We start from the raw sequence: 23,001 nt of genomic DNA, 5'->3' as shown, positions 1-23,001 counted from the left end.
CCAATAACAGTTTGCTACACTGTCCCAAAAGGATTAAAAAGAGACACTCCTACTGCCAATTCCCTGAATAGTGTTAGAACCATGCTGTTGTTCTTCATTTGTTATCTTTCATAACCGTGCTTCTTAGAGGCAGATTTTATTTTTAATTGTGTGGCTTTTGCACTTTCATTGAGATATGAGATAGAAGGGTATGTTCATGCCAGTAAAATAGATAACATACTTTCTATGGGTCAGTTAGATATGTTGTGTTTGGTTTAGCCTGTATTTGCTGTTGATGATACTGACTCCCAGAACTCAGCATGTGTTGAAGCCTGAACATACAGAATCACAGAATGGTTTGAGTTGGAAGGGACCTTAAAGATCATCTTGTTCCAACCCCCCTGACATGGGCAGGGACACCTTCCACTAGCCCAGGTTGCTCAAAGCCCCGTCCAACCTGGCCTTGAACACTGCCTGGGAAGGGGTAGCCACAACGTGTCTGGGCAACCTGTTCCAGTGTCTCACCACCCTCACAGGAAAGAATTTCTTCCTTATATCTCATCTAAATCTACCCCCTTTCAGTTTAAAACCATTACCCCTTTTTCTATCACTACACCACCAGAGAAGGAGTCCCTCCCCATCTTTTCTGTACACCCTCTTTAAGTGCTTGATGGCTGCTATAAGGTCTCCCTGGAGCCTTCTCTTCTCTAGGCTGAACAACTGCAACTCTCTCAGCCTGTCCTCATAAGGGAGGGGCTCCAGCCCCCTCATCATCTCTGTGGCCTCCTCTGGACCTGCTTGAGTAGATCTGTGTCCTTCTTATACTGGGGGCCCCAGAACTGAAGACAGTACACAGGTGGGATCTCATGAGAGTGAAGCAGAGGGGAAGAATCCCCTCCCTTGAACTGCTGGTCATGATTCTCTTGATGTAGCCCAGGATACAGTTGGCTTTCTGGGCTGTGAGCACACATTGCTGGCTCACAGTCAGGTTTTCATCCACTAATACCCCCAAGTCCTTCTCTGCAGAGCTGCTTTCAATCCACTTATCGCCCAGCCTGTATTTGTGCATGGATTTACCTTGACTCTGGTGCAAGACCTTGCACTTGGCCTTGTTGAACTTCATGAGGTTTGCACAGACCCTCTGCTCAAGCCTGTCAAACTCTGGATGGCATCTCTTCACTCCAGCATGTCAACTCCACCATACAGCTTGATGTCATCAGCAAACTTGCTGAGGGTGCACTCAATCCCACTGACCATGTCACCAACAAAGGTGTTAAACAGCACTGGACCCAATACTGACCCTTGAGGAACGCCACTCATCACTGCTCTCCACTTGGACATTGAGCCGTTGAGTACAGCTCTTTAAGTACAACCATCCAGCCAATTCCTTATCCACCAAGTGGTCCATCTATCAAACCCATGTGTCTCCAATTTAGAGACAAGGATGTCATGTGGGACAGTGTCAAATTGCATGTCCACAAGTCCACATAGATGACATTGGTTGCTCTTCCCTTATGCACCAGCACTGTAACTCTGTTGTAGGCCACCAAATTTGTCAGGTATGATTTGCCCTTAGTGAAGCCATGTTGGCTGTCACCAATCAGCTCCTTATTTTCCATGTACCCTAGCATAGTTTCCAGGAGGATCTGCTCCGTGATCTTGCCAGGCACAGAGGTGAGACTTAAGTGGCCTGTAGCTCCCAAAATCCTCTTTATTTCCCTTTTTAACAGTAAGAGTTATGCTTCCCCTTTTCCAGTCAGCAGGAACTTCACCAGACTGTACAACTTGTCAAATATGATGGATAGTGGCTTAGCCACTTTATCCACTGGTTCCCTCAGGACTTGTGGATGCATCTCATCAGTTCCCATGGACTTGTGCACTTTCACGTTCCTTACATGGTCTTGAACCTGATCTTCTTCTACAGTGGGTACTTGTCCCAGTCCCCATCTTTACCTTCTGTGTCTTGGGAGAGTGTGGCTGGAGCACTTGCTGGTGAAGACTGAGGCAAAAAAGTTAAGTGCCTCAGCCTTCTCCCTATCCTGGGTAACCAAGTTTCCTGTTTCCTTCTGGAGAGAGTCTGCATTTTCCCCAGTCCTCCTTTTATCACCAACGTACCTTTAGAAGCTTTTCTAATTGCCCTGGATGTCCTTGGCCAGATTTAATTCTGTCAGGGCATTGACCTTCCTAACCTGATCCCTGGCTACCGGGACAGTTTTTTTGTACTTTTTCCAGGCTATCTGTCCTTGCTTCCACCCACTGTAGGCTTTCTTAATGTGTTTGAGCTTGTCCAGGAGCTCCTTGTTTATCCATGTAGGCCTCCTGGCATTCTTAGCTGATCTCCTGAGCTTGGAGGAGGTGATCCTTGAATATTAACCAGTTTTCTTGGGCCCTTCTTCCCTCTAGGGCTTTATCCCATACGGCTCTGACAAGCAGTCAAAGTCTGCTCTCCTGAAATCCAGGGTAGAGAGCTTGCTGTGCACCCTCCTCGCTTCCCTAAGGATCTTGAACTCCACCATTTCATGGTCACTGCAGGCAAGGCTGCCCTTGAGGTTCACACTTCCCAACCAGCCCCTCCTTGCTGGTGAGAACAAGGTCCAGTATAGCACCTCTCCCCGATGGCTCCTCTATCACTTGGAGAAGGAAGTTATCATCAAGGAATTCCAGGAACCTTCTGGATTGCTTATGCCCTGCTTTGCTGTCCCTCCAACAGATATGGGGGTGGTTGAAGTCCCCCATGAGGACCAGGACTTGTGAAATGTGAGGTTGTTCCTGGTCAGATGGCCTGTAGCAGACCCCCACTATTAACAACACCTCTCCCTACCTTCCTTTTAATCCTGACCCATCAGCTCTCAGCTGGCTCCTCATCCATCCCCAGGCAGGACTCCATGCACTCCAGCTGGTCATTGACATATCTCATATCGATGAGTGGGGTGAAGAAACCATTAACAATGCTCTAATTTTTTTTGTTTATGTGATGGGACATTTGTATCCCTCTAATAAGACGATACAGCATATAGGAGTAACTGTAGCAATTACACTGTTTTACTGCGTCTCTCTTAGAGTCATCGTGATCTCTGCAGTCTTGCTTGGTAGCTGCATGTGGATGTCAAAGGCTGCATGGTTCTTTGAAATTTTCAGAAAGCCCTTTTGGTTACAGAGTGCATTCATGTAAACAGGATAGATTTTTTTTTTTCTTTAAAACTTTCAAAATCAAATGTCAGCTCCATGGTGTATTTTACTCTCATGCTGCAGAAAGGATGCTTATGCAAATAGTCTTCATGAGACCTCTGTTCAGTTTACTTGTGTCTTCTAGGGCTATTATAATTTTCTGCACATAACACCTAATGGCATTGCCGAGCAGCATTGTAAATGATCTTGATTCTTTAATATGAACTAATCACTTGAAAAGGCTTGTCCAAGCAGTGGACCTCAACCTGAATAACCTGTGTTGTATTTCCTTAGTGGAGTGTTCAATGAAGCTGCACACGACAGAGGTCCAAGAGGGTCTGTGTCTAGGTAAGAACACAGAGATTGCTTTGTCTTCAGACTGCTATAGTTCATGCTGCAAATAACTAAGAATAAGTGTATCCCAGTGGCATCCTACATGCACACCCAGTCCTCTACCTGTGTTCTTGCTGCTTCAAGGACAAAACCAGACAAAACCAGAATGTGACAGACACTTCCTTTATACAACACTAACTTGATATGCACAGTTTTACAGCTTGATTGCTTGAGTGACATCAGGAAAAGGAGCTGTGCCACTGAGACTAACCCAGCTTTGTCTGTTTTCAGATGCCTTGGCAGTTAGCTGCTTTTGGGCTGATGCTGTATGTGGCATTTCTTCCTCTATTCTCATCCGAGTCCTTTCTCAGGAACTATGAAGCTCTTAAGAGCCATATAAATACATTATTTGTACTTGCTTTTTTACACTACAAATGTATTTGTTTTTATAGCAGTTCTGCCCAGATAACCCCCATCTTCCCTGCTAATTTCATCTCTGCATGCTCCTCAGAAAGGCCTGTGAGTCACTCTCTGCTTCTCTGCATTTGGAGATGGATTTTAAATTCTTGAATCCAATTGGAGTCTCCCTGCAGACAGGCAAGCCTTTTTAATTTCATGTTCCTCTGCTTTAGTTGTCCTTGTGGAACTAGTAGTGAAATTACTGCAATGCATCCCCTGTTGACAGATATGTGTATGATTGTGTATCAATCACTCCCAGCCATGAGGATGTACACATTATAGTCATACAAAGGAGATACGTGCTTTTGTTTACGTGTCCATTTTTTTCATGTGTCAGCACAAGACGTATTTAGATGTATATATCCTACCTCTGGTAACTGGCAGTACCTCATTTGTCAAACTTTAGAAGGAAGTGGTAGGTCAGAGAAAATGACAAGCTACTGCTACCAGTGCAAAATACCTAAAAATGGTGCTTCCATTGTATGTGTGTCTGCTGCAAACACAAACAAAAGGGCAAAATGTGGATATTAGCAGAAAAGACATTAGCAAGATTTTTGGAGCAGACATAAGCAGAGCATTATCCTGTTACAGAATAAAGGATGAAAGTGGCTTTTGAAGTGGTGATTAATATTTTATGTTGCATATCCAAGTTGCAAATTATGGTAGTTTAATGAGACAAGCCTTACTGTTTCGATATATAGCACAGTCAGCTGTGAACATTTAAAAATCATGAGGTGGGCCACTATGACACTGAGAGGCTGGATTAAAAGCATTTGTTAAAAAAAAAGTACTTCTGGAGTGGGTTTTGTGTTGTTCTTGATTTGAAGCTTTGAGTACTCATATTTCCAAACCTTCCAACAAGTGCAGGGGCCAATGCTCACTTTAGAAGTCGAAGTAGATATTTTCAAGTAATCATTTGCCTCCAAGTTCTGGAGCTTTTAGGAAGATACTAAATAAAACTGCAAGATTTCAAAGTAATAAAAGCTCAGAGAAGTCACAGTCAATAAAGTGAATTCCCCCCATAGAGTAAATATAGTATATGGCATTTTCTTTCCATTCGTGGTGTTGGGATAATATTCTTCCCAACAGTGGACCTCACCTGCTCCTTGTACGTTTTGTCCTTGAGGCCTTTCACCATCTTGATTGCCCTTCTGTGCACACACTCTTAATAGTTTGTTGTCCTTCTTATACTGGAGCACTCAAAACTGCACACAGTACTTGAGGTGGGGCTGTGCCAGTGCAGTGTAGAGTGGGACAATCATCCCCCTCGCCCGGCTAGCAGTGCTGTGCTTGATGCACCCCAGGACACAGTTGGCACTTTTGGCTGCCAGGGCACATTGTTGACTCATACTCAACTTGCCATCAACTCAGCTCCCCAGATCTCTTCCCACAGGGCTGCTCTCCAGCCTCTCATCCCCCAGCTTGTCTGTATAACCAGGATTACCCCTTCCCAGGTGGAGAATCCAGCACTCTTATATTTCATATGGTTGATGATTGCCCAGCTCTCCAGTCTATCCAGATCCCTCTGTAAGGCCTCTCTACCCTCGAGGGAGTTTACAGCTCCTCCTAATTTAGTATCATCAGCAGACTTACTTGATGTACATTCGATTCCTGTGTCCAGGTCATTTATAGAAATATTAAAGAGCACTGGCCCTAAAATTGAGCCCTGGGGAACTGGCTGCCAGCCTGATGTAACCCTGTTTACTATAAGTCTTTGAGCCTGACCCATCAGCCAATTGTTCACAAAACATATTATGGACTTGTGTGGCCAAACACTGGACATTTTGTCCAAAAGGGCACTGTGAGAGAGTATCAAAATAGTGGATAATGGATGCTTTAATTAAGTACTACACATCCTCTCCATTGCATAATATGTTTTAAACTATTTATCTTCACAACAGCAGAGAATGAAACTTCTCTGACTAATCCTTAAGACTTTCAAGAAAATTATTCTTGAGTCCCTTATAAAGTTTGCTTTAAACCTCACGTCCTCCAGTTCTACTTTGTGAATTGCTTTCCCATATGTAAAACTGCAGATATGACTCACCTGCTCTGGGTGATATCTTGACCCCAGTGGAGTAGTTTTATAAAAACAGCAAGATTGCAACTCAGTTCTTCTGCACTTTGTAGAGGGAATCAGCTCCAGATGTATTTCACAAAATGAGCTCTGTCTGTCAGAAACTCTGCCTGTAGAGTGTTACTTGGTGGCAGTGGGAAAGGACAGCTCTAGCTGAGCAAGGATCACTGTACCCATATAGAAATAGTAGTATATGATCCTGGCAGGTACCTGTGATTGCTTTATTAACCATTGTGATTAAAACCACTATGAAGCCCATACAAGTAAAACACATTATAAAAAAAAATTATTTTTTTGCTGCTTCTGTGTAAATGTCTTCTTTTGGCAGAGGTCTGAAGGTCAGGAGACTAGTCAATTCCCAGTCAACAGTATATACACAGTATATAGATCTGCCTGAAGTGATGGGTGTGAAAAAGGAAGGACAGGAGGATGGTCATGTATTGTCACTCATGTTGGCCAAACAGCTTGGAGCAATAATGACTTATAGCTAGCTTGGGGGATAGACCAGGCTGTAGAAGGTTGCTCAGGGTTACAGTGTCTACGTAAGTCTTGGAGATCAACACAGCTCTCCAGGTTCTTAGAGGATGCAGGGCCTGGTCTTCAGGCACTGTGCAGTGATGAAAACGTCATGCATCCTGAAATATTCAGTTGTGCTTTCTAATTTTTTTTTTAGGCTCAAGGTTTTGATTTAAGGCTAGGGAGGCAGATTTTGATAGATTGTAGTAAACAGGATCTTGTGAGAAGTTTGTGTTTGCAAGCATTTTTGAAGCCAGGGTTTTGTTGTCTGCTGTTCTTTTTTCAGCAGCTTCAGTTTCTTAGGGAGAAAGTTAATTAGAAGTGAAAGGCTTTGCAAGCGAGAAAGACATCCAGTGACACTGCAAACCACAGCCTTGTGAGCAAGTAGGGCATAGCATTGTAAGAGCAAGGGAGCTTACTCAGTGAGAAATTCTGTCCCTCCTTTCATAATGGCGGAGAGGACCACATCTTCTGTGTTTTCCCTGAAGCCCTGATGCTGCCTCAGTCAGCAATCAGTTTTGATTCAGGTGGCAGAGGGATCCCTCAGCATCAGGGATGCAAATGGTAGGAGAGTTACTGTTGGGGGAAAAAAAGAAGGCTGTGGTCGAGGATCACTATGGAAAGCACTGTGTTCAGGAGACAAAAACATGTTGAAGATGAGCACAACAGTGAAGATTAGTGGACGAGACTGGTAGATGCAGCCTCACTGGCATTTTAAACCAAATGAAAGTATTTACTGTCCTTCTTAGCACCTCCTGTGGAAGCTCTTTAGATGTGCAATTATGAGAAATGGGGATTTTATTTTCCTTAAAAGGGATATCGAGTAAGTCCTTTTATATAAATAATGACTTTTTTATAGGAACAGGAAAAAAAATCTCTTGAAAATTTAACTTTCTATTGTAAACTGGCTAAAAGGGAGAAACGCAAACATGGAAAACAAAATTCTGGGGTTAAAAAATACACATTTTTAGAGTTCATCTGAGGGAGGAAAAATACTGATGCATTTCCACGTGGGGATATGGTCTTTACTGGAAATGCTGACACACCACTATAATCCCTTCATGTTCACACAAGTAACTTCAGAAAATGGTGGTAAACAATTAGTTAAGAAATGAGTCATGTGTGTTAATACACAGATGCTTTTTTTGACTGTAGAGACCAGATGACACCTAGAATTGGACTTTCAGTCTTGTTTTGTGTGATGAGGTGACCTGATGATGGCTTAAATTCTTACGCAATTCAGGCTCTGACAGATTCAATGATGCTCATTATCGAAGTGCCACAGCACAGTTAAGCCAGGGTAACTGTTGTTTGGCATAATTTTAGTCTGCAGCAAGCAAAAATACAACTTAATTTAGTAAATAATTTTAAGTTGCTTTTGAGCACTAATTTATGCAGAATCCATCATTGTCAAAGGGACTATTTGTTGTTCAGGGCTTTTAAGCTTACTATGTTTTACCTGCTTTTCTCTCCCCACCCCCCACCCCCCCAGTGTGGAGGCCTACAAAGGGAATCTGAAGAAATTGGATCTGTAAGCAAGATTCAAGATAATTGCGTTTTGTATAAGTAGCGTATCTGATTAAGACAGAGAGGGAAATGATTTGCATGGTATTTTGGAAGTTCAGCAGCCTCAATAACTTAACTTTATAATTTAACTTTATATAGAAAAGTCCACTTCACATTGCAGTCAAGTTAAAAATACCCAAATCTCAGTGCACATGCATTAGATTTAGCTACCTGCTATGCCAAGTAGATTAATTATCATTGAACTAAGGGTTAAATGAGTTCTGATTTATTGCAGTCTATCGCTAAACAAAAAAGGGTTACTCCATTTGTCAAGGGAGTTTTCAAATGAGACAGTAAAAGTAAGTATATTGATTTGTTGGCTTTATGGATAAGACTACATAAATACATTTCTTTTGAGCTTTGGGAATTCAAGAGTCACAGAAGATTCTGGAAAAAAGCTGAAAAGCGAGCACTGATCTGAAATTTGCATTGGTATGTCAATGGTGCCTGTCTGTGTAATGTTACAAGGTCACATTTCTTCTAGGCTTCCCTAGAACAGTGCTGATTTGAAAATTGAGTTGTCCACTGTTCTTCGCTTTGTGCTTACTTGTGCAGAGATCAGTGACACTGGAACAGTGATGTCCACTGCAAGGGTGAGACTGAAGGAAATCTTGTATTACTGTGTTCCATCTTTCCTTCGAAGTCTTCTGATACTAGTCTTGAAGAGGCATTGAAAAGAATACTAATTTGCAGGAGTTAACAGCAGATGCTAAGAGAAGAAATGTTCAGACTTTGAGCAGTCTGTCTTGGCATAATCATGTTGCAGTAAGCTGGTGGAAGACATTCAGTACTGTTCATGTATCTGGTTTGGTGGCATATAAAGACACAAGCATACAGGAAAATACAGTATTCACAGAAAATATGACATCTGTTTTTCCCTAAAAACATTAAATAGTAACCTTGTTGAAATAAGCTGGTAATAGTAATAGTATGTAATAGTAGTATTGTAATTTAAGATTAATTCTTGACATGGTAGTGAAGTCCAATGAAATACAACAGGAGCTTGAATTCCTTCTATCAACATGGCATTTGCTGTTTGGTTCTTCAGTCTTTTTATAGTACCTTGTGTAGAGCTCATTTTCATTTTTGATGGAATCATGTAAATTTCTCATAAACAAGTACACAGAATAGTTAGAGCTTCAGCCAAATACTTGTGGGTTTAATTTTTATTAATTTTTACTTTTGCAGACTAAAAGGGGAAAAAAAACTGAAACAGAAATTTGCTTAATTGTTTATCCTGTTTTTTCTCGTCTGGAAGGCAACCACAGGGAGATGTGGAAGCTGGGAATAACATTGTCATAGCCAGACCAAAGGCCTGGCAGAGTTCTACTAACAGCAGTATGATTTAGCTTTTAGCATCATCTCTCACTAGGAAGGAGGTGAAACTGATGTAATAGAAGAGGGAAGAGGCTATTCTGAGTGCTTATGTTATATATACCGACATTCTTCACTTAGTTATTAGGGCAGACTGTTGCCAGTAGTTTAAAGGGAACTGAACAGTTCAAGAGCCTGTTCTCTGTCTTGCCACCTTGTGGCAGTTGGCTTATGGGTGAGCTGAAGCAGTAATGTGTTGGACACATCTCAAGATTTCTTTGCTGAAAGTCTTCAGGGATGTTTAAGGCAAGTTGGGTGATCTCAGTGGTAAGAGTGACCCTGTAATTCTAAATCCTGCTAGATCTCTTTGACAGAGATAAGTTGTCATTGGGGCTTATAAAAAATATGTAACGAGGATTGTTGTGCTACTGAAATGAATTTTAGACTGCTGATGGGTTGAAGTGGTAGGAGACAGCAGTAAGAATTTCTCACTTGTGGAAGTCCCAAACTCATACACACTATTCAAGATACCAAACTTTTGTAGATGGCCACTAGAAAAGTACTCACTTGACTCAGCATGATCATATATGGTATGTTAGGATAATTCAGAGTTAACCTTGGTCTGTGATTCTGAAAGACTTTGAGCTCTCACTACATAAAGTCTTCGTTCAAGTTATCAGCAGTATGTCTGCTGTCGTTTCAGTACATTTTTAGAACAAAGTAATCTGGGATCATCAGTTGACTTCTTGCCTGTCACAAGCGCCAAGAAATGGAAAAGTCTTTGTTACTGTCTTGTAGGGCTGGATGTCTTCTGTAATTGAAAATCGTGAGGAAAATTGCAGTTGTCTTCAGTGATGGGGAGATCAGTCTTAGACTGAGATTGGGTTGCTTAGAAATGAAGCAATTTTTATTTTGTTACCAACTTCCCCAAGCATGTCATGCCATGGTCTGTCTCTGTTGCAACTTGGGAGCCTGGTAGCGCAGACACACAGTGTGGGGATCTGAATATCGACAGGTAGCCAGAAAATGGCTGAGGGACAAATTTATTTAACAGGCATTTTATTGCATTAAAAAAAGTGTCCTAATGTTTCATGTATTCTCTGTGCTGACTAGAAGAATGGCTAGTGCTTTGGATAGCGATGTGAATTAAGACTGCCCGAGGGGAACCGTGATATCATCAGTGTATTGTTCAGTATTATTTTCCATTTAAACCTCACACTCTTGCAAAGGAATAAAAAGTTAATTAACACTTTGCTGTATGGACTTGGCACTTTTAGGGTACAGAGAACACAGCTACAATTTCTTACACTTGCTGTTCCTTCACCTTCTCACTATTAATATCTTGGAAGCAGAAGCACTTGGGAATTTGCAGTCAGATAAACACTGGTTCCTGCAAGGATTTGCCAAGGAAAAATGAGACCCCTGCAATACTCTGCCTCTCTTTGCACTTCTGGCTATAAATGAATGAACACTGAAGACTACATATTAAAATGAAAAGTTCACTTTTTCAGTGTAAAGTAACCCTTCATTTTTATATGCATATAAATGGAGGAAGACTTGTTACAGTTCTCAGCAGAGATCTTGGTTCTGGCTCCTGCTTAAATGATGTTGTGGCTGACTGTTGGTTACTAAATGAGGAACATCCGTGACTATAAGTGCAAGATAGTTCAGGTTAATCTTGGATGCAGAGGCTCCCTGGCTGGGGTTATGGCTGATTTACATGCTGCACATAGAGGATAGGAAGGAGCTGTCACTAGTGGATCAGAGCTGAATCATTTTGTCCATCCATTCAAAAATATGTTGTACTCTTTTTAATTGGTATTTGGCTCAAACAGAGTTAAACCCTGGAAAAATGAGAGCAGGAAAAATTCTCCACTATTTTTCTAAGAGACACAAGTAATTCAATTCCTTAGTACACATTTTTGCAGTAGGAGGGTTTGTCACTGTGCTCATCTCCAAGTAGTCAAATATGCTGTTGAGGCTGTGTCAGTAGCACTAATTACCACGTTCTCTCCTGCTAAAACTGAACACAACTATGCTGAAAATCTTTCAAACTCATTCTTCAAAGAACCACATTGATTGGTTGCATCAGTCTGTTTTTAGGGTGCAGAGCAGCATGTCAGCATAAGTGTTTCAACGGTCGTTAGGAGAATTTTAAAGTTGGAATCTTTGATTCCTGCAATGTCTGTGTCTGTATGCAGTTTATCTCTTGGGTCTTGCACTGTGAGCACCCAACTTGCCTGTGTTTGGTGTGATGTGGGGCAGCTCAGGATGGGGGAGCTGATCGTTGGGGAGCTGCACAGCATCCTCCTAAAGAGAATGCTGCACCATGAGAGCCATTGGGGTTGGATCCTGAGCCCCTCGGTGGGCAGCTGGGACCTACCTGCTTTGTGACTTCAGTGCAGCATCGGGTCAGGCCCTCACTTAGCAAATTTCAGTCGCCATCAATTATAAGTGCTGAGTGAGGTAGAACGCAAGGGAGACACACTTTACCCCGTGTCTGGCCTTTTCCATCTGATTTAAGAGTATTACAGTGCTTATATAACGCCAGTATTGCAGTGTCCCAAGAGGCACAGGCAGCAAATCACGTGTCGGAGGTTGTCTGATCAGAGAAATGATGGTTTATGTGCCATTGTTGGACAGTCTTTCCCCCTACCCTCCAACTCACAAAGCAGTAAAAGCTACTTCTATTCTCTCAATTGACCTCATAGGAAGGAAGGCTGTATTTAGTCACGGGGTATGATAATCTCTATATGGCTTATCCGTAGGTTACATAATGTCCCACAAACAGAGGCTGGAGGCTCAGCTGGTCTTGGGCTGGCTGTGTGGGCTTATGCTGTGGCACTATTGTCATGCACTATGTTTATCCATTTATTTAGAAACAACTCTTCCATTTCATGTAGCCTTTTATAAAATATATTAAGGACAGCTCTTAAGAAGCCAAGACATCTAGAATAAAGGTGTTTTTTTTTTTCTTTTTTTATTTTTTATTTACAGTACTGCATAGATGGAAAATGAATAGGTGGTATCATGAAATAGTATCATGCAACAAATTAGACTTTTGAATTCTTGCATGTTTGACTTAAAGATCATAATTAAAATTTAACCCTGAAAGGATTTTTAAACTATTTGCTTTGTGCTTTATGAGCACTGCTATTTGATGTTTTAAAATTCCTCTTAATAATAGTGCACTTAAATCAGGTAATACGACAGGTATTTATGAACTTTGTGTCCCTTCTGCAGTTCCTGTATCTTACTTTCTTTATTAAACAGTTTTTAAAGGCATTTTAAAGTATTATTTTTTCAAAGTGTTCAAAGGCTACTTACAAGACTTGTGCTCTCAATTAAAAGAATGAGAAAAATAAGAATTGAAGGATTCTCACTGGGAGATATTATACTGCTTGTATGCTGTTTGAAGACATTTTTCCTGCAAGAAGCTTGTATATGGGAACTTTTTTTCTGTATATTTTTTTTCTCCCAACTTGGTATACACTGGTTTATGATTATAGACCTACTGGCAAAATACTGTGTTTCTGAAGTATGCTTCTTGCTACTACAGCATCTTATGACATAGCACTACTGTAATGACAGTACAAAACAAGGAATTACATTTGAGTTTATCACCCCTGACAGTGTCCCTTTAAATCTGTGTGCTCTTGCTGTTCCTTTGAGTCATTTCTCCTGGTTCCTAATCCACTAGAAAATGGTACTTCAGAGACCGTAATACATGTGTGAATACTGTGCATTGTGAACACTGTGAAAGATCAAGGAATGTGAGAGTATACTACTGTAATACAACCAGTTAACCAGTTGTCATCAAGTTACCAGTGTACAGCAAACGTTACTTTCTCCCAGGATTATTTCCATTGCAGTCATAAGCAAGGATAGAGCTGTGGCCCTGTAACTACTTACAGGTGGTGAATAATGTTTCAAAAGCTTTCAGATCTTGTAGAAATTATTTTCATTCTGTTTTGACAGATGAACTTTTAGTGGATGAAATACTAATGTGCACTGAGGAAGCACAATATTGAAATGGATATGGATTACTTATCTTTGAAGGCTTACCTGTGAGTTTTCACCTGTGAGTTTTCACTGGTGTGAATTTAACTTCTTATTTATGTCATGAATATGCTTGCTTCTGCATGAAAGAGAATATCCCTGTGTTGAACCGCTTCTGTTATGCAGATGCTGTTAAACACATTGTGTTTCCAGGGAAGTGCCACTAGAACTTAAACACTGAAAAATAAGAATTTATGGTAAAAAATCATTATCATACTGTAATTTAAGTGGATCTCAGATTCGGACCCAGAAAGCAGTTAACATTGGAAAGATTGTTTCCATTTATGAATATATGGAAACTTTGCAAGTCACAGTTGCACTGAAGGGATATTCTAACTTGCCATGGGTGTAATTATGGCACTCTGATTCTTAAGATACTGACCTGATGCTTTGAATACAAGTCATCAGCATGTGAGCACGGAGATATATGGTTTACAGATGAGATATTCTAGAAGTAACTATGATGATTGCAAGAAGAAATAAAAGATGAGCAAGTAGTGAAGATGTGAAAACTGTTAAAGCAGCAGCTCAGGTTGTCACAAAAAGTTCTGCCCATATAGGAAAAGAAGCCATCACTTAGGCTTTGATCATACAAGAAAATTTTACAAGGCATGATTCAGGTTTCAGTCAAAAATATATTATGGTACTGGTGCCCCATTTTAGTGTGGGACTGGTGCTTTAGCCATGGAATAGTTTTAGTCAGTCACTCCAAAATTGGTTAACAATAAAGCAGTTGGATACTCTTGCAACAGTGTTGGTTGTTTTCCCCTCTCTGCCTTGTCAAGAGTTTCTGAGGAATTACCTTTGATGAGGCCTACACCTTAAAATAGATTCTTGATAAATTAAAACATCTAGTAAAGTTATGTGTTAGGCATGTGGGAAATACTTGGAGTCAAATGTGCGTAATTGATGAACATGTTTCACCATATACTATCTTTTTTAAGTATCTCAGCAGAATCCTGTATTCTGTTTACTGTATTCAGATGGAAAACCAAAAAAACCTCACTAAAATCAGAAAATGGCAAGTGATTAGTTTGTCCTAGAAACTAGATAGAGTTTGATTTTAAGCCTACATGGAGTCACATCAAACCCTAGGACTTGTAATTTGGTTAAAGATGTCTCCAAATATTCCATGGAAAATATGGCAGAGAATCTTTTAGTGCCTTTGTGCAAGTCAGTATATAACCAGTTGAGATTTCTGACAGGAAAGGACTCGATTGAAATTGAGACAGCTGGAAACTTAGATGCTACACCCACCCTCAAGTAACTCTGCTGTTTCTTACTCATAATGTATTTATGAGTGAACTAAGAAAAAAAAAAAATTATCTATAACAATAGTCCCCTCCCAAAGTCTTTCCCCCTGCACAAAGATTTTAGGCAGAAAATGGCAAATCAGTTACAGAGTAAAAGATAGGAAAGTTGAAAATGTCAAATTCTTGTGCTTTTAATCTCTTTAATTTATACTAATCTGGAGATTTAAGAATAGCAGTTATTTTGAGAAAGAATTGTCATTGTTTAGAAATTAAATTTGTGTACTTTTTTTTTTTTTTTTTTTCTGTAAAGTAGTAGCCTTTTAGAAATATTTTCTTAATGTCCTAAATAGAAAAAAGCTGGACATAGCAACTATGTCCAGTAATAGCAGCTGTGCTGGCTTTCACTAGCTAACAGTGGTTATCTTTTTCAGTGAATGAGTAATCTCCAACCTAAATTGAACCCAGCTGTTTTAGCTTGTTATTTAACTGCTGCAGCTTCTAGAATAAGTATGTGTTTAGCAGAAGCTTCCTGGAGATTATCTGTGCCAGTGAATAGGAAACTGTAAAACTCTGATATATGCTTAATAGTACTGGAAATATTAATTTGTAGTCTGATGGTCTTGGTCAAATATCTAAAGTTGATTCAGCTGCCTTCTAATTTTGATGTGTTATGATTATGTCACTAATCATGAAATCTTTTCTTTACATGTTTTCTTCATAGGTTTTCAGTTGTTTTGTTTTTGGTTTGTTTTTTTTTTTTTAGGAAATAAATGTTCATGACTCTTTGTGAAGCAAAAGGAAATTGGCAGAAATACTGATCAGTATTTCTCAACCTTTACTAAGTACATGCAAAGCTAAGCTTCGGAAATTGATGCTTGTTTTTGAAAGCAAAAAAAAAAAAGGATGGTTAAACTTTGAAATCTTTGTGCCTAGCCAAAAGCAAAATCCTTGAAAAACTGATATCTTAAAGATGCTATTAACTCTGCTTCTCAGTGTCAACTTGTATAAAAATGGAAAGACACCAGTAACATCCACTCTAAAATATTTCTATGATTTGTGTTTAAGTTAGAGCACGGATTTTGGGGAACACAGGAAAGTGCATATCTTTGGAATAATTTTACATGCTTTCTAGACTTCAAAAGGTATAGATGCTATTTTTCGATTTTATTTGTGAGTCTGAGAAACTTACTGTATGTATACCCAAAACATTTCTCCACCTATGAAAATATATATGCAATTTAAAACAGCTTTTCTTTTGAATGGCTTTTGTAGTCTTCCTAAATTCCTGCATGTTAATCTCCTGAAAGGATTATTCCCACTGATCAGTCTCTTTTTTAGATTTTTCAGTGTGGTTTCATTTTGAAGTTATGTTTATGGCAGGAACCCACATGTGTTTTATGTCAGTCCCTTACCAGTTAGTGATGACTTCTAGTTCGTGATAAAGGCTTACTCTTCCACTCTTCTAGTTAATTTCCAGTTTGCATGTGAGTCAGGACTCCAATATGTTTCCCCTTCACTTTTCTTAGATTCTGAGTTCATATTCATCTTGTTTAAAACTATAACTGAAGGAGGAGTTAGGAGGAGACTGATACAGTCTTGTCACTTCACACTAATAAAGTCGTCTGCTTTCTACTGTGATAGCAGCTGGCATTCTTTACTTGATAAGAATACATAATGATCATGGAGGTTTGTAGGTGTCTCTTGCCCAAACACTACAAGAAAGGTTGATAATTTTTTTTTTTTTTTTTCAACATTTGGATAGGGATTGTAGTTTCTTTTTTTTTTTGGTGGGATTCTGTTGGGTTTTTTTCCTAGTGCAGGATTGGTGATGTTCACTGGAAATTAATTTGCAGACCATGCAAAACCCATCTTCACTGAAGCTGGTACATGGGAGTAAGCAAGCAGTAAAATGTTTTCAGTGAAACTCCATTTCTGCCTAATTTTTTTTATTTTTCATAAGAATTAAAATTTCAGGTAAACTTTACTTTCACAAGAATTGTCAGCTCTTTAAGTAAAATTTTAACATTTATTAAACTTTAAAAATAATGATTAGGAAATTTTTTCTCAGCTTGACAGATGTATTTCAGCTGTATTTTCCCCTTTATGGGTTAAGATCTTCAAACTGGACTACACGTGTGAAAAGGAGTATCATCTGGTATGCTACGAGTTACTTTGCTTATAAAGTATTCCAGAGAAGGGTGGGCTGTAGAAGGCTCTTACAATGTAATTCTTAAAGACACCATAATACCTTTTCTGAATCATGCTCTTCTACCTAGCAAAGGGTGGAGCATGAGTAAAGATAATGTATTTTGACTGAATTTGATTTTATGCTATTAAGAACATTTTAAGATGATTATCAGCCAATAAAACTAGCTTCATTCAGCAACTCTACTAGTTCTGTTGAATGCAAGGGAGATGAAAATGCTACTTTGAAAATGTGTAAATGTTACTTTTTAATTCAGTCCTTTGGGTTAAAGCAGTAATGGTATGTTTGGATTTCTTTTTGTAGAGTAAATCTTGATGCCTTTATATCAGTCTTTACACAAGAAATAAATCCATTGGCTTCAGTAAGACCTTGTCTGACTAGTAGCTGAGTAAAACTGTAGACATTTTATTCAGTCGAGGGTGGGCAGCTCTAAGTTTAAATCAGCTGGTGATGGGGTGGAGACACCACTTTTGTGACATAGTATTTTACGTGTCTTTTCCTCACTGATGATTTGTTTCTGAAGGTATGTAGACAAGCAAGTAATGTTCCTGTCAGCTGTGCTTTCCTACAACATAATAGCTGCTAAAATAGTAAGTCATGTAAATGTTCCTCAATGGCTGCCATCCTATTATTTCTGCACTTAAGCTTTTGGGGGTAAACAGGAACAGAGACTGAAAAAAAGACTCACTAGCCTCTTTTTTTCTGTGGTGAATTTGGTTTTACCAGCAGAAGTCACAAAGTCACTTTGCATCTTTGTCATCTCAGTGTCTCCATATTTAGGTCAATAGTATTCCAGTACCTGGAAATGTGTTTGATTGTTGGAGCTTGGGTATCTTGAAGGAATGTACCGTTGTTTTGAGCACAGGATTATTTGAAGTGCCCAAATTTTAGTGGTTTGAAATCTGCTTGTATGCCACAAGCTATCTGTTGCTTTATGCAGACATATAAAACAAAGAAACCCAGCTAATGAGAAAAACTTTTGTTTAATAATTAATGTCAGAATCTATTAATGTCATGCTGCTGACTTTTATGTCCAAGAGCAAACAAAATTATCAGTTTTCTCCCTCAGTTTCCCCACTTGGAAAATTGGTGGGATGTCGGTCATTCATCTTGGAGTCTGATTTGCACTGATACTTAGATGTCTTCTGCCATGCTTCCAAAATGAGTCTTTTACTTCTTTCTGCAGAGGAAACCCTAGGCAGAAGAAATACTAATGAAATTCCTCATTACGTAATGTGATGTCATGATACTGTGAAACCCCCAGAGTGTATGCAGCAAGGAGTATTTGTTATGTAAGTAATTTTAATTACTTGCTTATACAGCTATGCGTACCCATCCTGAGCTTCCTTACAGCTCCTGTGAACTACAGAAGAACCTTTTAGGGTCTTTATACAGAATTTTTAAATTTTGTGATTTTTTTTCAAGAGTCTCTGAAGGCATGCTCTTTTCCACAGGCTTTTTAATCAAACATGAATCATAGTTGAAAAGCAAGGCAGAAGTATGCATTTTTATTGCAGTGGTGTGAAGTTTATAGATACATAGCATCCTACCATCATCTTCTAATACAGTCTTTTCTAAGCTCCTCTGAGGTCCAGACTTTCTGCCATCTAAGGACTTGGCTAAATGTTTAGTTTGAATTCAGGACAAGGAAGAACAAGTTTAAAACATTAAAGATTCTCCAGAACAGATCTCTGTATTCTAGAATAAGAAACCTTTTGCCATAGATACTCTATTAACTGATAACATGGCTTACCATACTTTTAAGTTATACCAGAGGTTATACCAGAAGGCGATACAGAGTTTGTTGCTTGGCTGATTGCAATATTTTAACCAATGCAAAATAGATCTAATAAAAAGTTGGAACTCACAATAAAGCCTTGTCTCACTACAAATTATCAAGTTTTCTTGTTAGCTGCTAAATTAAGGAGGCAACAGCTGCTAGCTGAGATACATACAGGTTTGCAGTCATGTGTTCTTAATCAGTCATTCTGATTATGCTTACCTTTGTGTTACCTAAAATAAGTATCTCATCTAGTAATTTCTGTATGTGGCATTCATCTGCTTATTATACCATTTCTTCAGTCTGAATTTCTTTCTAGAAGATACATTACCGTGGCCTCTTAGCAATGAATCTGCTTGAAACCCTCAGATGGTAGAAATTTTGCTGCTGAACCACTCACAGGAACATGCTATCTGCTTAAGCATCGTCTGAGTAAAATTTAGGATGTCATAGAAATATGATAGTTACACAGTGCTTTGTAATGTAACTCCATTGTGACCTGAAATGATAGATACACTGGAAGAGCATTATGTTCTGATATTAAGGAATAAGAGCAGAAAAAAGTGTGTCTCAATCACTAGGCTGATTTCCCCTCTGATTCTTCCTGGTCTGTTTGGAGGCAGTTTGCACTGGTCTTGGACACAAGTCATCATTAATTTTGGGTGGAATCATGTGATGTTGCTTCCTCCATTGCTAGTGGTGTGCAGGCAGAGAAAATCCTTCTTACACAGTTACTGGTTTTACAGTTTCATCTGTAGAGTTTAAAAGCAGAGTAAGTCCATGACAGATTTCTAGCACGTTATTTTTACCTTCCTAGACTTGTGAAGCCCTCAACAGAGAAAAAGATTTTACTACTAATGTTCAGTCTTCAGTTTTAAGAGATTATATGTTAAGAAAGAGAGGGAAGGGAAGTACTCTTACTAACTCCTGGTTTTATTAAAAAGTTGAGCTTTTCCATTTTGATACTATTGTCATAATCACATGGACACCTACACATTTATTGCTGTTCCAGTTAAGCTGCATAGACTTGACACCAGGCAGGCTCACTCTTAACAGAAGTTTTATTTAAAGACTATGGTGGGAATGATAAAATCTATTTGCAGAGGAATAAGGCAGAGACATAAGGATAAAAATGGAGGTGTGATTATCTCACAGCTACTTACATCTGTATTAGTCAAAATCCGTGGTAAACTATATAAATGCACTTGTTCCCTTCCAGATAAACACACCCTGCATGTAAGCAAACAGCTTGTGTTAAGAATATCCATCTGCTAATTAAACTCTGCATTAGTTTTCTCATCTATTTCATTTAATCACTCAGTGAATATAATCCTTGTAAGTATCTTGCAAGAAGGAAATATACTTTGTGAAACTCCAAATCCATGACAGACTCAGAACAGTGAATGGCTCTTGACAGCCAGCTATCTTCTTATCTGGTTTTAAAAAAAATAAGTCTGCAAGTACTTGACCTTATATTTGATTATTCACCTATCATGCATAAAAAACGGAATCAATAAGTCATCTCCAACTCTGATGATCCTTTATAATAATTATAGCTTAAGAAGCAGGTTCCTATCATAAAACTTTCTAAACATAACCACCCAACAAGAGACAGAAAGACCTCTGTCTCTTTTATTTTATTTTTCCTGTATTATATGATTAAGAATTGCGTTTTATTATGTTGATTTTTTTTCATTATTATAAAAAAGTGGACTATTGTTGCATTTAAGGTTATGAATTAATTTGTTAAGAGGTGAATTCCCTTGGGTTCTAGTTGGTCCTCAGAGATTAGAGGGGCTGTGGGTGGCCGGACTTATCTCTCAATAGGTATCCCAGTTACGGCCATGACTATAGGCTGACACCAGGTGCACGAACAGCCCGTATGCTGTAGGTCTGGTTGCATTCAAGAGAAGCAGTCAGGTTCATGAATAGTACGGTTTATTCTTATGCAACATCTACAGATTCTCTGAGATTGCCTGCAATAAATGCAGAAACTGCAGGTTGTATCTATGGCATGACACACAAAAAATGATTGCAGTCACACACACTTAATTCCTGGGTAATCACTTGGTGTAGCTGAGGGCCCAAATCTTACCCAAAGGTAAGGGGCGGGGGGGGCGGGGACACACACGACAACCAAACCCGTTGATCTGTCCCTCTGATTTGGTATCAGATTATGGTCCCTCTGGGTTAGATACAAACTTGGGGTAGTATTTATCTCAGTATGTATGTGTGAGCGAGTGGGACTGTGGTCAAGCCATTGTTTCTTGAATAACGACACAGGACATTCCTTGGCGCAGGGTGGTTTTGTGGGAAAAGAGGAAGAATGAGAAATAAGGTCCGCAGAGTTCTGCAAAACAGTCCTTGAGAGAAGGGGAAGAGAAGGAGATAGTCATGTCAAACGTTCCTTGAGAAAAGTGGAAGATCAGAACCGTGTGGCCTCCACCTCGCTTCGCATTCCTCCTTGGTGCCATGGCAATGCAAATCACTGGATCTCCGTCCCATCCTATGTTTGTTCTGGGCACCATGTGTTAAGGAAATGGGTGTTTTGCAGGTTTTTTTTCTGTTTTGCTTTTCTCACACTTCCAACAACTACATTGTATGTTATTTTTTAAGTGAATTATATTTGAAGTTCCAGCACTGGCTTCCATTACTGCTGGCTACTGTGGTGGATGGCATATTTCTATATGGACCCAGTAAGGAAGAAGAACTAAGGAGTAGGTGACTTCATGGTTGGTCTTTAATCCTTTGGGGAGGAGGTGATGACCTCAAATATTCTTTACTTCAAGCTGAGCGTGACCTCCTTAGGAGCTAAACCACACCAGTGTAAGTATAAGGTCTCTCTTCAGCTGCAAGGCACAATGCCCTGGACCTTCAGGCTGCCTTTGGCTTACTTGGATGGCTAGGAAACATTTTAATATGTATTTCAAATGGTTGACTACGTGAAAATTCAGCTGAATGGTAGTCAGCATCCTTGAAGCTGACTCTGGATTTAAATGTGGAGGACAGCAGTTTGCCTGGGCTGCAGGTTGCTAGGCCCTGACCAGCAGCCTCCCTGCTCCTGGCAGTGCCAGCTGCTGTCCCGCTTTGCTTTAGGGTGGGTTTTTTCCTTTAATGAGGAAAGGGACCATGGCAAAAACTATCTTTCTGAGACAATTTACCTAAGCTGTATTCTTTCACGTTTCTAATAGAAAATACCCTAGTAGTGTCTCCAGTATGAAAATGCATGTTTCATGGACTGAGTGCAGGACTTTCTCACAGCTTTACAGCAATAATGGAAGGTATGAACTGGTACATTTTTGTCTTGATTAGTTACATCTGGAAAGAAAAACTATTTTGTTGGTGGTGCGTCCTCTTTAGGACTTTTATGGTTAATTAAGACCCAAACACCTCATACCTCTTATGTGATGCTATATGTCTGGGTTAGCTTCTGGGTCCCAAAGGTGTGGGTTTGGCTTTGAGTGCTTTGTTCAGATTTATACTAGCAGTATCCTGAGAATCCTAATTTCCCTATGTTGATATGTTCTTACCAGCTTTAAAAAGCAGCTAAGATTTTAACACTGCAATAGGACATTTGGGATAAGACAGTACTTCATATAGCACCTCATGGTAGCACCAAGCCAGACAGTCTAATAGGTCTTTTTAATGCAGATACTAGAACCAGGTGAAGTTGAATAGTCACATTGCAGGTGCCAGGAGTAACTGCAGTAAACACAAATTCAAAGACCAGGAGTCTGAATTCCTATCTCAGTATTGCCATGGGGTGTCTGGACCCAGTTTCTCTGCTGTCCTCTTCCTACTGTAATCTGTCACTCACTTTCTGTGCTGTATATTCTTACAGAGTATTGCTTAAATTCACATTTATGCCCTTTCACTAGGATGAGTGGGTATTTTGAACTGATGTGAGTCGCAGATGCCAAATGATCATTCAATATAATGGTTTATCAGCAGTTCCTTCACTTAAAAATCAATTATGGAAGTGGGGAGAGTGTTATGATCTTTAGAGTATGTTTCAATTAATATAGGTCTCTGAAGGTTAAAGGCATAGTCTTGGACTTATCTGAAAGAGTATGGAAGTGGTGCAGATCTTCAAAACAGGTGTCAAGCATTTACTGTAATGTACTCAATTTTTGCATGGGCTTTTCATGAAAAACATGCAATTTTTTCTTTTTTTTATTAAGCAGTGTCCTTTTTCAGTAACAGATGGTACATGCAACTGTGAAAGTCCTTGGTATGTGAGCTTCTCTATTTGCCAGGAGCATATACGTGTAAGGCATTTTCATACTTGTTG

At 39.5% G+C, this 23,001-nt stretch overlaps 1 protein-coding gene across 2 annotated transcripts in view; it reads left to right on the top strand.

Annotated features, from left to right (window-relative positions):
- Positions 1 to 23,001, top strand: part of SH3GL2 (SH3 domain containing GRB2 like 2, endophilin A1) — a 103,703-nt gene that overhangs the window by 16,037 nt on the left and 64,665 nt on the right. Inside the window, exon 1 of one of the 2 annotated variants that reach the window (XM_074932599.1) lies at positions 18,201 to 18,222. The exons of the other annotated variant lie outside the window; for it this stretch is intronic. The gene's annotated coding sequence lies outside the window, so the exon portion shown is untranslated. Of the gene's footprint in view, positions 1 to 18,200; positions 18,223 to 23,001 lie in introns of those variants that run through there. 2 annotated transcript variants of the gene reach the window in all.

The sequence above is a fragment of the Athene noctua genome, chromosome Z, assembly GCF_965140245.1.
Source record: "Athene noctua chromosome Z, bAthNoc1.hap1.1, whole genome shotgun sequence".
NCBI classification, from domain to species: Eukaryota; Metazoa; Chordata; class Aves; order Strigiformes; family Strigidae; genus Athene; species Athene noctua.
This window is presented reverse-complemented; position numbering and strand designations above follow the sequence as displayed.